This window comes from Geotrypetes seraphini, chromosome 5 (genome assembly GCF_902459505.1).
Source record: "Geotrypetes seraphini chromosome 5, aGeoSer1.1, whole genome shotgun sequence".
In the NCBI taxonomy this organism is placed as follows: domain Eukaryota; kingdom Metazoa; phylum Chordata; class Amphibia; order Gymnophiona; family Dermophiidae; genus Geotrypetes; species Geotrypetes seraphini.
In genome coordinates this window covers 140,468,011-140,486,589 of record NC_047088.1, presented here as the reverse complement: position 1 = coordinate 140,486,589, position 18,579 = coordinate 140,468,011, and the positions used below count along the sequence as shown (strand labels likewise).

Below are 18,579 nucleotides of genomic sequence, written 5' to 3'. Positions count from 1 at the left end.
ACAGCATCTCTGGGAACAAATATTTAGTTACTGAACATCATGAAAAAGAAATGTACATATCTTTTTCATGATATTCAATAACTAAATATTTGCTTAAACATTTGTATGCATTATATTTAGTTATAGATATACACCATAAATACTTATATATAGATTGCAAAATTTATGAATACATTTGAAAATCAAAAATCAGGGAAGCAACTTATACATCATTTTCTCCCCTTCCTTTGCCCATGTGGCCTCTGTTGGCCTGCTGCTCCAATGGTGCTGTGCATGGCCATAGGGCTTTCCAGAACAGTCCTTTATCAAGTGCTGCCACATCTCACCCTCCCCAAGAAATGCAGCAGTGCATGAAGCAGGACTGTTCTGGAAAACACTAGACTAGTACACCGCACCACTGGAATAGCTGTGGAAGAGCTAGGCTAACAGCAACTGCATAGGGAAGGGAAGGGGAGATGATGCTGGCCGCAGTACTGGAGGAAGGAACAAGAGAGAGATGCTCTCTTGTTATATCACTGCCCCCACCATCCCAAATGTGACCTGTACACGAGTCATCACAGTTTCTCAGTATTTTATTTATGTCTATCTGTAACTATATCTATGTGTATGTGTATTAATCTTTATACATTCAAACCAAAACTGTAATCTCTTCTCCCCTGCCTATGCTACTCCATCTTCTTTTTATTGAATTTTAAACTTTGTGTCTTTTGAAATCAAATCAAATTTCCATGCAGGAATGAAAATTTCTTATTTAAATAAAAAGTTGGAAGAAAGGTGGACTGTTTATATAATTTTATCCGACAGCAATGACATTACCATCCAATAAAAGCTGAAATCCAGAGACAGAGCTTAGGCCGTGCTAACGATTGAATCTGAACATTATCATGTAATGATGTACTCGAGCTCTCTCTAATCTCATTAAGAGAGACTGAAGAAGAGGAGCTATCATCTTGTAATGCAGCCCTGAATCTCTCCTGAGACAAGAAATGCTTTGTAATGCAATCTGTGTGTGTCTGCACTTACCAAGTGTTTGGTATCAGAAGCTAGTCTCCCACATACTAGTGGGAAACTACAGCAAGATAAAGATGACCTAGCTCTACTCTTTGGTGGTAACAGAATTAGCACAATAAAAGTGGGATACACAGCAGGTGCTTCTTGACACAAGACCATTAGTCTCTTTTACCCCTAAGAACATGTTATAAAATACAACTCATTTTGGGGAGCAAAGCTCTGTTTGGATATTGGAAGAGATGTTGATAATTCTGTGACAAGTATAACAAGGTTGATATTGCCAATGCAGTGCAACTCTATTGCATAATGGGATCATGCAGAAAGCAAGGCTGGGTGACAATATGTGCTGAGGAAAGGAAAGCAAAAACCACTGATATAGGGATATGAAGAAGAGAAAGAGAGAGTTGAGCAAGGGTTAAGAGATCAGAAGAAAAAGGAAGAGGAAGCAGTAAGGGGAAAGAGGCCGAGAGGTAGGTAAGCTAGATTCCCAAAGAGGGAATGGAAAGCATTTTTACAGAGATGCCAAGTTATCCATCTTCATGCTGGATATTTTGGTGGGGTCCTGGTTTTGAACTGACATCCCAAAGCGGTCTGGGATTTGTAGTGCCTGATCATGCCCATTGACATTGGTGCTGGTCAAAAATCCAGGACTATTCCAAAATCACAGCCTGGAGCTAGGTAATTTGGCATCTCTGTTTTCAAAACATAAGGTATGAGGGAATGGTGTACAGAAAATAGTGGGAATGCAGGAGATTTAGAAAGGAATATAGGAAGAAGATATAACCAGTGGAACTAAAGGAGAGTTAATACTGTAGAAGACATTTTTTATTTGAAATTATCAATATGTTACAAAACCATTAAGGAATAATGAGAATAAAGAACATCAGAAAAATAGAACTAAACACATTAAAACATTCAAGTCCACATCAAGGGAGAACAAACAAAGAAACAGAACTAAATGATTAGTTAGCAGTTAAAGCAACAGTAGAAGACATTTGAAAAAGACTGAAATAGCCCATATAGTTCTCCCAGTAAATTAGTGAGGGATATAACTTCTGCTTGATGCACATGTCTTCATACAATCCACGCTAAAACTCCTTGGAGTATTGAGTGACAGAGGCTGTACCATGCAACAACAAATCAACAAAATAATAAAAACATCATTCACAACTATGAGAAACTTAAGACAAGTTCAAAAATTCTTCGACAGAAAACAATTCCAACTTTTGGTACAATCTCTAATCCTAGGTCTAATAGACTACTGCAACATACTATATCTCCCCTGCCCAGCAACCACGATAAAATAACTACAAACAATACAAAACACAGCCCTAAGACTCATCAACTCGTTGAAAAAATACGACCACATCACAGAGGCATACCACGACTCACACTGGCTCCCAATACAAGCAAGAATACACTTCAAATTCCATTGCCTTCTATTTAAAGTTATAAACTGATACAGCCCAACCTACTGGAACAACCGACTAACTCAATCCACATCAACCAGACACAGGAGAACCCACACACTATTCACACATCCGCCAACCAAAAATGTCAAATGAAGAAAACTGTATGACAACTTACTGGCCACCAGAGCAGCAAAACTGGACAGACAACTCACCAATCTGCTGTCATCGACCAGACTACAAAACCTTCAAAAAAGAAACAAAAACCCTACTCTTCAAAAAATACATAAAACCTATATAACGCAACCAGATTATCTCAGAAAAAAAAAATGTTCAATCTACTCCTTATGTATTTCCAAATATATGTTCAATCTACTCCTTATGTATTTCCAAATATCATGACAACTCATATGATATCTGTCTTATTTATTTAGCAATATGACAACTCTTATGTAATCCACCTTAAACTACCTTGACAATTCTTATGTAATCCACCTTATGTATTAGCAGTATCATGACAATGCTTATATAATCTGCCTTGAACCGCAAGGTAATGGCAGAATAGAAATCACTAAGGTAATGTAATATGTCTTAAGAGGCCGATTCTACAAATGGCGTCCTAAGTTAGGTGGAGGTAGGCACCCTTCCGAGCCTAACTTATTGCTTTAATTAGTGATAAATGGCGTGACTGTGTTGTTTAAAATCAATTTTTAAAAAAAGTTAAAACGCCTACAAAGACCAGTGTCCAACTCTTGTCCATAGAGGCGCCAATTGGTGCCTACATCGAAAGTAGACATGATTTACACCAGAAATTGATGTAGGCACCTCTGTGGATGTGATGCTCATTGAAAGTAGGTGGTGGAAATGTAGGCCTGTAAAACCCTGGCCTACTTTTTCAGTGCCTACTTCGAACATGGCTATGATTCTGTAAACGGTGCCATCACGTGATTACCACGTGATTGGCACAATTCATTTTCACAAGGTAGTGCTGTAGTTCAATGAGAAATATTTACATTATACATCAACTTCATTAAGGACATGACACACTAAATTTTATAAGAATCAGCTGAGTTCTGTGGAAAATACCACAAAAACCATTTTTGTTTGTTTTTTTTCAGTTTCAAAAAAACTGTACAAAGCTTGTCTGTTGTATAGCTCTGTCAATTTCAATAAAGACTACACCCAGCAGGCCACCTCACCTAAACGACATCGCCACCAACTAGTAATTGTCAAGATATGCACATATGCCATTTTGCTTCAAATATTAACATTTATCATGATTTTCAATCAGGAGGATCTGAATTTTATTAAAATTTTGTATGTGGAGAAAGATTATAGTTCTCGTGACCCTTTCTCGTCGGAAAGGATTTCCATTAGATACAGAATTCTTTTTTGAAACAGGTAAGAAGTATGCTTAGCGGAAGTCGATCCATACTGGGCTGGGGTCTGACGCCCAAAAAAATGCTGAAGCGTTGGCTGAGCTGGGGAAGATGTAAGATCAGAAGTTTGCATGGCTCTCACAGTTCCCTTCCTCTTTGTATGAGACATACTGGCCAGTAGGAAAAGAACAAAATTAAAACGGAGAGAAGCAGCAGAACAGCCGAAACGTCGCTCTAAAGTTGAGGTAATCGGGCAAGGAAATCGGAGCGATCAGAGTTCTGCTAACTGCTGTCCGCCATCTTGATTCTCTCAGCTCCTCTATTGTTTATTCATTTTTTAATTTTTGTTGATCAAAGGGGACTAGTATTACTTCTCTATAGCCATCATGTCTTCTGCAGAGGAAAGTGAATTGCTAAACACAAAGGAGTTATGATGATATATCTCTATTCTCTGCCTTTTCCCTAGGATTTTTTCTGATTTACTTTTGGATGTTGACCATAGCATTAAATACATAGGGTCAATATACATCCAGTGGTGATGAATGTTTTGCTGATTGCTGTCGGCATTCTCCCCAGAAATTCAATGCTGGGCCATTTCCAATCTCCACCATTGAATTTACAGTTATGCGGTTGTAATGAAAACATAGTTGGTTAAGTGTGATATTCAGCACTGATCCTGGCTATGGTGAACCACATAAAGATAAAGACTGACTTTATGCGGTCCTGTTTACCATGGCTGGGTAAGTGCTGAATATTAGTACTTAACTGACCAAGTGCTGACTTTACTCCTGGAATTCCCCCAAAATAGCTGGTTGTGGTATGGGGACATTTGGGGACATTTTCAGCAGCACGATCCAATTAATTACCACTGAATATGCCTGGTTATTCCCGGACAAGAAATTTAAATAGCCAGAAGCCTCTCTTGGTTGTTTACATTATTTAAAATATCAGGCCTATATTTTTTTTTAAAGTCCTCTTTTTTACAACATCTAGCTTTTAAGTTCTGGAATTTGTACAAAGCACACACACACACAAAAAAAATCACTAATGCTGGCTTTTACAAAGCTGCTGTAGAAGTTTCTACCTCAGGCCAGCAACGTAAATGCTTCAATGCATTAGAAACCTCCATCCGCAGTTTTGTAAAAGGAGCCATAAGTTCCTTACCCCCTCTTCTGGCCATCAGTCTATTTAAAGAGAATTGATGGAGGGATGAGACAAAGCCTCCTCAGTGATAGCATTCATCAGTTTTGTTTAGATTCCATCATCCAGTGGGTGTGGCTTTTTAGTTTCTTGACAATAAGTGATGATGAATAATTTGAGTCATTGGCTAGTTCATGGCTAAATCTTTAATATCATATGACTCCTTTTGTGGTCTGTAGTATTGGAGTATCCTAACTCTTACTGATATGCTGAGTGGTTAATTTACATGATAAGTATTTAAAAAATTTTGACTTGGTGTCAGAGTAGGTTTTTTTTCTTTTTTGACAGTTGACAACCCCAAAATTGAGGGAATTAACTAAAAGGATCATATGGTTTTTCAGTGCTCCTGAAACTTGAGGTTTTTCAGTGCTTGAGGTTTTTCAGTGCTCCTGAAACTACTATAGGCCATGTGGTACTTAGAAACTTTGTCCTACAGGGAGGGGAATCTGAACTATTAAGAACTCCAGAATTACTCCTCATAGAAGTACTAAAGAAGTAAATTCTGAAACTGTGAATCCATTTTTATGAATATTAAATACTGCATCCTCTGAGGCAACGGTGATACATAGTAATAGTAGTAGTAGTAATAGTTTCTGGGAGGGGGGAGGGCAGTGAAAATGTACCTGAATTCAGTACCAAGCAGCTGTATTTATAGCTGTAGTAGTCTGCACAGATAGTATAGTCTGTTTCTTAACTTTTAACAATAGAAATTGCTGATTGTATTTATAATTAGAGAATGACACGGTGAAAAAATTGGTCACCGTCACCGCCCCGTCCCCGTCTCACCATCCTCTGCACCGCCCCGTCACCGCCATTCCCTTCACCGCCCCGTCACCGCCACTGCCACCCCATTCACCGCCCCGTCACCGCCACTGCAACCCCATTCACCGCCCCGTCACCGTCACCGCTGCATATATAAAAGCCTCAAACGGGTACGATTTTAAATACTTTTCTTTAGCTACGGCTGCAAGTCTCCCCTCCCCCCAGCGATCACGGCAGGAGGGCACCCAACCCCTCCTGTAGACCCCCCCCAACGGCCCTCCCGACAATCGCAGCAGAAGGGTACCCAACCCCTCCTGCCGGTCCTCCCAATGGCCTCCCCTAAGATCGCCGGCAGGAGGGTACCCAACCCCTCCTGCTGGACCCCCCCCCAACGAACCCTCCCACCCCGGAACCCCCTTAGTCTTACTTTCCAAGTTGGACCGGACGGCTCCTCACACGTATGGCCAGCAGGCTTGCCTCCGTCCAAATGAGGCGGGCCCGCCCCTACCCTGCCCAACCCACAGGATCCTAGGGCCTGATTGGTCTAGGCACCTAAAGCCACTCCCGCTATAGGAGGGGCCTTAGGTGCTTGGGCCAATCAGGCCCTAGGATCCTGTGGGTTAGGCAGGGGAGGGGAGGGGCGGGCCCGCCTCATTTGGACGGAGGCAGACCTGCTGGCCAGACGAGCGAGGAGCTGTCCGGTCCAACTTGGAAAGTAAGACTAAGGGTGGTGTTTTGGGATGGCGGGGTTTGTTGGGGGAGGGTCCGGCAGGAGGGGTTGGGCACCCTCCTATTGGCGATATAGGGGGCCGTTGGGGGGGCCGGCAGGAGGGGTTGGGCACCCTCCTACCAGTGATCATAGGGGGGCTGTTGGGGAGCTGGCAGGAGGGGTTGGATATCCTCCTGCTGCGATCGTCGGGAGGGCCGTAGGGGGGGGTTGGGGTAGGCAGGAGGGGATGGGTACCCTCCTGCCGCGATCGTTGGGGAGGGCTGGTTCTGTCGGCATGAAGGGCTGAGCACCTTCCTGCCGGCGATCGTCGGGGGGGGGCGGGTTCTATTGGCAGGAAGGGTTGATCTGACAAATGAGGAGCCAGTATATTGGGGGGCGGAGTCAATGCGGCAACGTGCAGGTGAAACACAGGTAAATAGCGGTTCCTAGAAGGGGGGACATTGGCCTGCGGGGACAAATCTATTCACCGTTTTTGTGGGCGGTGAAAGGATTTGTCCCCGCGTCTGCGGCGATTTGCTAATGAGGTCACCATAACCCGCAGCCAAACCGCAGCCACGCAGCGGTTCGCTGCGGGGATCGCTCCCCGTGTCATTCTCTATTTATAATCTCTAGTGAGCAACCTATCACGTAGATCTCAGCGATTTACAATCTAAAGTGAATATTCATTTGAAAAGAACTAAAACAATTGCAGGACCGAGTACATGCATTCCTGACAGTGGAGAGAATAAAGAAAAGGTCAAGAGGGTTAGGGAGCAAAGGAAGGAGACATGAAAGAAAGGAGGAAAATCTTGAATATTGCCAGAGTTGCTCAACAATCTTGATTGTTTTCCCTCCCTTTTGTGGCTTACCTTCTATGTACTCTTTACTTTCAATTTTGTAGTTCCCCCTTATTTCCTATTGTTTTCTTTGTATTGGTCAAGTTTTGTTAACTGAATATTCGTCTGTTTTGTCTTCCCCTTTTTAATACAATTTGTAAAACGCTTAGAAGTTCTGATTTGCATTTAATCAAAAATTTTAATAAACTTGAAACCTGATATCCAAGCATAAGTTGGGTCCGAATTGATTTTAAATGTAGAGTTGAACAGCCAGGTTTTTAAAGGGCAACTTTAAAAGTTTTAAAGGATAATTTGCCTCGAATGTGGAGAGTACCAGAAGTAAGGGCAGCGAAGCAAAAAGTGCGTTGTCTAGTAGTATCAAGTTGCCAATTTTCACTAAAAGGGTAGTGAATGCATGGAATGGCTTTCCAGTGGAGGTGGTGGAGCCGAAAAATGAATCTGAATTCAAGAACGCTTGGGATAAGTACATTGGATCTCTGAGAGGAGGGGTAGATGGCATGGATAGGCAGATTAGATAGGCCATATGGTCTTTACATGCCTTAATTTTTCTGTTTCTGTTTAACTGGCTAGCATCACACTGAAAACTGGCTATTCTGGGGGTGTTGTCGGGGTGGAGTCAGCACTTGGCCAGTTAACTGCATAAATAGGACCATATAAAAAGCAGTCCTATCTTAATGTGGTTCCCCATAGCCAATTACTGTAAATACTTTAATACAGAGTAGAGAATGACACGGTGGCGGTTTACCCGCGGCCAACGCATTTTAGCCGCGGGTCACCCGCCGAAAACGGGGAAGAAAACTAGCAGTCGCTGCGGCGACGGGAACAAGGCCATTCACCGCCCGCGGGGCGGTGAATGGTCTTGTCTCCGCAGTGAGGCATCAAGGATCGCGCAGTCCCCGCAGCCACCGCCCGCCCGCCCGTAGCATTTAGCCAGCTCCCTCCCTCCACCTCACCTTAAATTTCGAGTTTTCCGGCTTCCTTTTTTCCGAGCCGCACGTGTTCAAAAATCCGTGCACGCGCGGCTGCGCGAGTCAATCAATCTTCTCCTCTGACGCAACCGGAAGCGGGAAGTTGCAGGAGAGGAGAAGTTTGATTGACTCGCGCAGCCGCGCGTGCACGGATTTTTGAACACGTGCGGCTCGGAAAAAAGGAAGCCGGAAAACTCGAAATTTAAGGTGAGGTGGAGGGAGGGAGCTGGCTAAATGCACGGCTTTTTGAACGCGTGCGGCTAGGGAAAAAGGAAGCCGGCAAACTCGGAACGAATATAAGGTGAGGTGGAGGGAGGGTGGGGGCTGCTGGACCATTCTTCATTACTTTGCCATACTAATTCCATTCTATGTTAGGTGCCACGGACTCAGATTCGAGTCCTAGCGATGATGAGTTAAAGATCCCAAAAGAAGCCAACTTCTAAATCCAGTGGTTAGAGCTACACTACACTCCTTGTGACCCTGGGCAAGTCACTTAATCCCTATTGCTTCTGACACAATGGGCAGTTCCAAAGACCAAGACTGGCCAGTGTCAAAGACAGGATGCTGAGCTTGATAGACCCTTAGTCTCCACTGTTTTTAGTGATCAACAAAGTTCTATGTTTCTATAATCACCCTAATTCTGTTATCATTGGACTAGATATTCAAAATGATTTAAATGGCCAGGACAGGCTCCTGGCTGTTCAAATCATCTGTCCAGGGCTAACCAGGCATTTTCAATCTTCATGTTCAGCCCAAATGGTGTCACACAATTCAGCAAAAATACCCAATGTTGTTCCTCATAATTTAAATATTGCTCATAGAAGGAACAACATTGGGTATTTTTGCAAATGGAAGTTGGAGGGTTAATTCCCTTGAAACAGCCAATTGAGTGAAACATGAATTCATGCTGGGACACAAGATAGGTTGAATTTGTTTTGAATTTAAAAAGAAAAATGATCAATGAAGAATACTATAATGGCAAGAAAATATAATGATAAAACAACAACTAATTTTGCCTATTTTTATATATTAAAAAAGTACTACATAAGGTGAATGTCCATATTGCTGTCTGTTGTTCTGCTGAGCACTGGCATTGAAACAGCAAAATGCATTTATTGCATACTTGTCCTCTGTCGGAAACATTATGGTGGTATATTAGTTGTGTTAATAAAAATTTATAAACAAAGCCCTGCCAGCTGAACATCTCTTTCTCTAGTTCAGCAGCAGGAACTTTGATTTATAAGAATGGAATACGCTAAATATTAGAGTACTAAGGCTTATATGGATGCTGCGGGGACGGTGACGGGGCGGTGAATGGGATGGCAGTGGCGGTGACGGGGCAGTGAAAGGGATGGCAGTGACGGTGACGGGGCGGTGAATGGAATGGCAGTGACGGGGCGGTGCAGAGGATGGTGGGCCGGGGACGGGGCGGTGACGGGGACAGATTTTTTCCCCGTGTCATTCTCTAATACAGAGAACTAGAACCAATTATGCCATTAAAAAAAACAGCGAGGGCATATCCTGTAAGCTGTTTGGAGATAGCTGACCAGGGTGCCAAGGCTTAGCACAGCTTATGGGAAGATTTGGAGAACTTCAAAGATGAGGTAGAGGAGAAAGGGGAGAATAGCTTGAGAGAATGGCTGATCTGGCAGTTAGGAAAAGAGGGACTAGTCTCGTATCACATAAAGCTACGTTAGGGTTTTTTTTATCGCCGGCTGAGATGGTATTAGCTCCGACACTCATAGGAATTCTATGAGCATCGGAGCTAATACCACCATGGCTGGTGATAAAAATGCTAAGCCTAATGCAGCTTCTTAAAAGGGGGAATTAGTAAAGAAATCAGTTGTTCAATAAGTATTCATTCCTTTATTTCATCTCCTGGACTACTAGTCCATGTATCTAGTTTCAATCTGTCTTTTAACACCAAAGGTATACTTTGTAATAATTATTTAATTTTACATTAATTTAAAATAATATAATATGGTGAATATTATAATTTTAAAAATAACTGGCTAGGAAGACATTAGTTATTGTTACTGCTCCAATTAGTTAACATAAGAATTTGCAGCTAATCTCTGCTACCAGAGCACCAGCTGTCAAAAAGTGGCTCCAATAATCATTCTCTTTCTTTAGGACTTGTACAGGGCAACGTTCATTCATTTTGACTAGTACACCAGTAAAACTGTGCTTTACCTGCAGAAATAAGCTTTAACAAAATTGCCTATGTGAATAGATCACTTCTTTTTATTCCTTGCATTGATCTGTTAAAATAGCACTTTAAATAAAATAAACAAATCTTTGTTGCTTGCATCTAATGCGGACAAGGCAGTGTGTGAGGAATGGGGGCTGGTTTCTGTGCATTTTTGAAACATATTGCTTGTTAAAAATTGTGAAACTCAAAAGAGCTAATACAGACTTTTACATATATTTAGAACATTTGATTTCTGCTCTGCTAGTGAATAAAGTGCTATAGCAGGCAGTTTCTGGCTAGTTAGGTGTGACCAGTGTCAAAAAGTCAGTAGCATAAAAGCACTGCTTTTACAATGATACATAACACTACAAGGATACTGTGACAGTCTCACTTTGGAATTAGTGACCTGGAATAATCACTTTCAAAGCTGATGTGATGACTCATAAAAAAAAGCATGGGAGGGGATCCGTTTTGGCACCTCCAGTTAAATGTACCTATGCTGTGCACTGGGAATCAGTTCTGTGACAGCATAAATGGGTACTCCTAAGTTTGCTGTGGAAAGTAATAAGATGTATTATTCCTTAAGTTCCATACATAAGTTGGAGACACACCCATAGCCCACCTATGCGCCACCCACATATGCGCCCCTTGCAGTTATGTGCTAAAGTACACAAGCATGACACTATAGAATAGTGTCTAGTGTGCTTATGCATGAAACTGCCAATATTGTCACCTCTGACACATATAAATGACCTGTAAGTGTAAGTGCCAAGTTACTGAATTTCACTTAAAACATTATGCAATTGTGATGCTATTAACAATATTTTAAACCACCATTATTCATAAACACCCTCCCCCATGCTACCCAATACTTCCCCACCACCTAATCTGTCCCCACCTTGTAAACTTTGTTTAGCACTGAGGGAAGGGTGAGGATGGAGAGTAGACATGAAGAAAAAATATAAAAGACTGTGGAGTGGTAACTGGTGTTTAAATAATCTTAGGATAAAAAATTGAGTGTGCATTCAACTTTGGATTTTAATAATACAGTGAATTTAAACATAATAAAATCAAACAAAAGCACTTTAAATATACAAATATTTCAAAAACAAACATTTTCACATACCCCTCCTCCCCTTAACTAATAAAAATAAAACCACATTTATAATTCCAATAAAATAGATATAATAAATAATAATTATAATGTTTTCCCAACTCCCTCCCTCCCACCCTGGATGTGTAAGGAGGTCAGATAAAAATAAAAGCTACATGACAGCTATTGTGATTCAATAAATTATGCCAATGGGCTCCACACCCTTTCAAAAGCACTACTATATCCTAAAATTTCAGCATTCATTCTTTCATATTTGTAGCTAGAACATAAGTTTGCCCACCAAAAAGTATAATTAGGTCGATCATATTAATATTTTCTAATATTGGTGCACAGATGCCATTACAGAATTGATGCCCAGAACTCATCATCAGTGCATCTAAATAGAGGCACCAATTAATATTTATTTATTTATGGGGATTTATTAACTTCCTTTATGAGAGATTCACCAAAGGCAGTCTACAGCAGGTACAGTTTAATATATAAAACTGTTTTGTTAACAGCAGAACAATAGCAAAATGTGATAAACTTGGAATTGCCTCCTTAATTTTTATCAAAGGACCTTAAGGTGATTTCTTTAAAGTAGCAGGATCAAATGTATAGAATTCATGACCCTGTCAGTTAAGATCTATTCCATCTTTGCTAGTCTTCTGAAAAAGTCTTGAAGTACATTATTTTAGGTAGATTTTTCCATCTGCACTAATAATGAACAGATTCTGTAGGTGGTTGAAGTATGGTCATATAAGTTTTATTTTCTGCTGATTTTCAGCTTTTGTTTTTATTTAGTACTATTTGTATCATATGTAGGGATATAAATTTGTAAAATAAATACATCATTGGGAGAGGGGAGTAGTTTTTATTTGATTCCCACAAAGAACAGCCTTTCCCTCTCTGACCTACAAAAGGAGAGCAGCATTTACCAGAATTTGTCTCTCCCAATGAGTCTTTAATCTGGTAATCTTAACCATGGTGCTGGTGTTAGGTTATGTGGTATCAGCCAAAAGAGGAAGCCAATTAATGGCAGATACAGACATGGGTAATTGCCATTCTCTTCATTCCAGCTGGAGAGCAGTAGGGCGGCCTAAAGATTGTGGGATTGAGTGAGGCTGAGTGAGGAAGGGGATGAAAGGGAAATATTAGGTCCATGCTGCAAGTGAGTAAGGTCTGGGGATCATAGTGAGGAATGGGAGAGATAAGTAAGCCATTGATAGCCAAAAAAGATGGTAAGGGGATCAAATGGAAACAATCCAAAAATACAAAGATAATTCCACCACTCAATATATAGGTTGTGGATATGAGAAGAAAAGGATTTCAGAAACCTGCTTGGTGATCAGGAATAAACCTCAGTTCAAGTCTGACATGGTTCCACGTTTCATTCATTGATCCTAAAATTTTATTAGATTTTTATTGATACTTATTTATAAAATCAATACTTCATAATTGGATACATATCCCATCTTTAAATCACCAAAATCACTTATCTTAACAGATGTAGGCAGCCAAGGCCCAATGGGGCCCATTTTGCCAGAAACACTGGCTTTTTCAAGGGTTCATTGCGGCTGCCCCATGCCTGTCCTTTCTTTTTGCTTAGAAGGTGAGAGAGAGAGAGCGAAGGCTCTTATATATTTTTTTTTTGTCTTGGCGAGCTAAGTTTTCATATTGTCATAGTAAAATCATGCCCCATGCCCCAAAAGCAGTTTGGAATTTAACTGATTCAAAAGTATTTATAGTTCACCTTTATTTTTTGTTCAGAGTTCACTATTATTTGATATACTGCCTTTCAAATTTTATTATCTAAGCAGTTTACAAATTAAATGAGCATAAGAGATGGGGAAGAAAGTAGAGGGAAAGCACAATAGGTGGCTTAGGTTACAATATTTATAGTGGACATGATTTTTTTCTGGCTTTACGCCCTGCTAGACAGATTTCAAGTCCTATTGCAGTGAAAAACCTTGGCCTGAACTGGAAACAAACTGCTGCAGGAAGTAATAAGAGCTTTGAAGTGATGCAGTGCTCTCACTCAGGCAGGTGAGGTGCTTTCAGGGGTGAATGAAAGGCACATATATTTTTGAGTGAATGTGTCCGCTTGAGCAGGTCTGCCAGTAAGAGCAGTAACTAGAAAGAAAATAGTTGAATTTGAAATTGTTATACACCCTCAAGTTGCTGTGATGTTTTGTTTTGGGGTTTTTTTTTTTAGAGTTGTAGGAAGATTAAAAATTGTAACCATGATTAATCACACAATTAAAACTTTTAATCATGATTAATCATATGATTAAAATATGCCTCTCCCTTCTTTGCCCTCCTGGATCTTCTTTGTTCTATCCCATATAAAAAAATATCACCTATATATGCAATATGTAACAATATCTGTCTTCTCTTCCTCCTTTTCTGCCTTCTACCCAACCACCCAACATCTGTCCTCTCCTTTTCTATACTCTCCCCCCCTTCCAATTCTATCCAGTGTCTACCCCTTCCATTTACATGGGCCCTCATTCTTTCCCTGTAGAAAAAAACCCTCCACCCCCCCCCCCCCCAAGAAAGAAAGAAAAGAAGGCTCACCTATTGGCAGGAATGGAGCAGGCAAACAACAGCAGTGGGGGTTCCATGGGGTGAGTTCTCTGTACTGGGTGGCCCAGGAAAACTGGCATCGAGGTTACCTTGGGACGGTGATTGTAGGAGCTATATTACCAGCATTGCACAGCCAGCCTGTTACAGGGCCTTGAGCATCTGCACATGCTCAAGGCCAGCTGGCTCCTGCTCCCACCACACTTTCTGTTGTGGAGAAGATGGAAATGTAGAGCAGATATATATCACATCAAAGGTTTCAAAATGTGCATTCACAAATTCTTTAAATAAGGATATATTGACTACTTCAGTATCCTAAAAATCTTTAACTCTTATTATAGAAAATACTCATATGTGGACAATGGAGCATTTATATCCCCAACTCATAGAGTCCATTCTGTGGGGTTTGTCATAATCATTGGTCAACCACCTCCACCTTAAATAAATATACATTACATTAGAGATTTCTATTCCGCCATTGCCTTGTGGTTCAAGGCAGATTACAAAAGAATTACAAAAAACGTATTACAAGAAGATATCGGGTAATTTCTAGAGGAGATAAAGAGTAGATGAGATCCAGTTTCTGCTTTAGTGATTTTGAATATTTATTGAAGATTTTTAATACTATATTTATTAAAGGTGGAGGTGGTTGACCAATGATTATGATAAACCCCACAGAATAGATGGACTCTATAATGAGTTGGGGATATAAATGCTCCACTGTCCACATATGAATATTTACTATAATAAGAGTTAAAGGTTTTTAGGATACTGAAGCAGTCAATATATCCTTATTTAAAGAATTTGTGAATGCACATTTTGAAACCTTTGAAGTGATATATATCTGCTCCACATTATGATCATTGTCTTGGTAGACTTTTTTATGGAGTATATTGTCTGCATTTTTGTTTGGAGAAGATGGAAGCCAGCCAGTTGGCATTGAGCATGCACAGATGCTCAAGGCCCCACACTGGGCCAACTGAACAGTGCTGTTGATGCAGCTCTGTGGAGCAAGGTGTGATCAAATGCTTCATGGGGAGGGATAAGGGTAGCCTATGGCTGCAGGACCCCAAAACAGGCATTTATATCAAAGCTTTATGTAACATTCTGTTTCTGAGTCAGGAAGAACCAGCCTTTTCTGCCTGCTGTGTTAATTGTAATTAAATATTTTAGCTGGCTTTAAAAATTTAATATGTTAATCGTGTTATTATTGAGTTAAATCTGCAGCCCTAGTTTTTTTGATTTGTCTTGAGGGAGGTTTTTTTATTGGGATATCACTGAAAGACTTGCATTGATGCAATATACTAACATTTTTCAGTAATCAAATGATATGTTTTAAGGAGCAGATCTGCTGCACAATTTCTTGTGCCTTCTTGCACAATCACCTGATTGTTTTAGAAAACCAGAGGTCTTGATTACAATTTAAAGAATGTTGACCCATTTATTGGAGGAAGATTTAGCTATCTTCTTAGATTGTGATATGATCAAATGCGCTTATGTAGACTTGTGATTGGTTTCAGCATTTGCAACTGCAATGTTATGGGGTTCATAATATAAAAAAAAAAGTCTAAAAAGTGGCCTAAATGGGTACTTGGATGCTCAAAAAGCCTGATCGTCCAAGTATCCATAATCAAAGCTGGTTTTAGAAATATCTAAAACCAACTTAAGCCTTTCCCCTGCCTCTAAACGCACAGAGAGAAAAGAGACGTTTTTAGAGGAGGGGAAAGGGCGGGCAGTAGGCGGGAGGTGGGCCGACCTAGACCTAGGCGTACAACAGGTATAACCAAAACATTTGACAGGTTGCCTAGTCAGCACTTATACGTTTTGACTTACGTATAACCTGCCAGCGATGCTCACCTCTAAGTGCCGCAGTTCTGAAGGGTGTAGGCGATCATCATCGCAGCAGGAGAGATGAGCCATCTCTCCTGCAGCGATGAGTCCTCCCCCTTACAACAATCGGGCAAGAGGGAGCCCAAGCCCTCCTGCCCAGCGGCACCCTCACCCCCTTACCGGCTGATTCCGATGGGGCCAGGAGGGAGCCGAAGCCCTCCTGGCCCAGCGATCTTCCTCCCCCCTCCCCCCCACACGATCCGGCCAGGAGGGAGCCCAACCTCTCCTGGCCCGTGACACCCTCTAACTCCCACGCCCCACTAAAATACGGGCAGGAGGGATCCCAGGCCCTCCTGCCCTTGATGAACCCCCCCACGACCGCCACCACCGAACCCACTATCGGCCCTCCCGCTGACCCACGACCCCCCGCCGACCCCCACAACCTCCCCACCCCCTTTCCCCATACCTTAAAAAAAGTTGGTCGGACGGACGGGTGCTAAGCCCGTCCGTCCGACAGGCCAGCCATCACGGGAATGGCTGGCCTTAGGGCCTGATTGACCCAGGTGGCTCAAACCCCGCTCACAAGTGGGGCTTGAGGTGCCTGGGCCAACCAAAATCAGCCCAGTTGTCTCAGGCCCCTCCTGTGGGCAGAACCATAGGCACATGGGCCGGTTGGGTCCATATGCCTATGGCCCCGCCCACAGGAGGGGCCTAAGACAACTGGACCAATTCCGGTTGGCCCAAGCACCTCAAGCCCCACCTGTGGGTGGAGTTTGAGCCATCTGGGCCAATCAGGCCTTAAGGCCAGCCATTCCCATGATGGCTGGCCTGTCGGACGGACGGGCTTGGCACCCGTCCGTCCGACCAACTTTTTTTTAGGCACGAGGAAGGGGGTGGGGGTGGAGAGGGCGGCGGGGCGGCCAATAGGGGTTCGGGGGGAGGGTCGTGGGGGGGTTCATCGAGGACAGGAGGGCCTGGGATCCCTCCTGCCCATATTTTTGTGGGGGGTGGGGGTTAAAGGGTGTCACGGGCCAGGAGGGCTTGGGCTCCCTCTTGGCTGGATCGTGGGGGGGGAAGTGGGGGAGATCGTGGGGCAAGAGGGCTTGGGCTCCCTCTTGCCCCGATGTTGTCGGGGTAGGTCGCGGCTAGCGGAGCAAGAGGGCTTGGGTTCCCTCTTGCCCTGATGTTGTCGAGGGGGGTGGATTCTGTAACCGGTGTTGTTTTTGACAGACACCGGTTACAGAATCCAGCTTTTAGGCGAAGGACTGGCTCCTCCTTCGCCTAAAAGCCCTTGTTTTGTACGTTTGGGGCTTAGGCTTTTTTTAGGTTGAATATATGGTATAAGTTTAGACGTAGTGGTGGTCTGGGCGTTTAAATAGCTGGACGTAGAGACAGGCCATTATTTAAAAAAACCTTCTTTGGATGTTTTTTTTGATAATGAACATTTTCCCTGCTTCTACTTTCAACATTTAAGGCCTTAGGCCAAAAGGGGACTTAGATGTTTTTTTTTATTATGCCCCTTTATGTGTATAGTTTGGTATCCCAATATAGGTCTAGCCTGGAAGAGTCAGGTTTTGATGAAAATAAGCCATTTCCAGTCATCGGAAAGGGATTGGTGGGTCGATATTATGAAGGATTCAAGAAAACAATCCGTGGCTCTTCCATAGGGTCATTGAGTTATGGAGATGAGATTTTGGCGACTTTATTGCTGAGGACCTCCAAAAAGGATTGCTGGGTAGATCTAACTTGGTGGAAAGCAGCCAACTCAGAGAGCGTCATTTTAAATGTTTATTCCACTTGTACATTCACCCCTCTCATGCCTGTAAAATGGGAGTGTTGACTGATGGGACATATCTTCAAAGTGGTAAATGTTGAGGGTACTTTTAAACATTACATATGAGAATGCCTGGGTATGTCTGCATTATGGCAGACTTTATGGACCCATTTGGGATGAGTGTAGAATTGCCACAGAGAATTCTGTAGCAGGATATGATAGGTGATGTGGGTGAAAGTGAGCACATTTCTACTTTATTTTTACATCAAGCATATTTAATAGCTAAATTATATATTGTTATGTTGGATGAATGATCAAGCACTGCCTTTGGTGCTTTGGCAGAACTGGCTACATGAGCTGTTATGCACAGGTAGAATGTCTGTTGAGCATGCAGGTACTATGTCTAGAAAATATTTTGTTAAGACTCTGAACCCTTATTTGGGAACTTTTAACACTGTGTGTCAGATGGTATTGCGGTATACAAAATAAAGTTGTTATTATTATCTTGTTTGCTGAATAATTTGAAGCTTTAGGTGAGGTGCATCTTTCTTACGGGGAGAGAGGACTCTAGAGGTTAGAATGGGCGGGTGGGGTGGGATAGTGATGGGAGGTTTCTCTTAAATTGTAGAAAGCATTGTCACCTTGTTCTTCATTGCTTATTATTGTTCAGAAGCGTGTTCTTGAAGTCTTTTGTAATATTGCATAATGATGTGATTTAATAAGAGATACTTTCTCATAAAGAATAATAAAATCACACCACCACTATCACGCTGTCAAAAAGGACCAGACATGATACTGATAGACATCGTTGCT

At 42.1% G+C, this 18,579-nt stretch overlaps 1 protein-coding gene across 2 annotated transcripts in view; it reads left to right on the top strand.

The window, feature by feature from the left end:
- The window catches only part of KLF7 (Kruppel like factor 7), a 278,953-nt gene that overhangs the window by 242,001 nt on the left and 18,373 nt on the right, over positions 1–18,579 (top strand). The gene's annotated exons all lie outside the window — the stretch shown is intronic.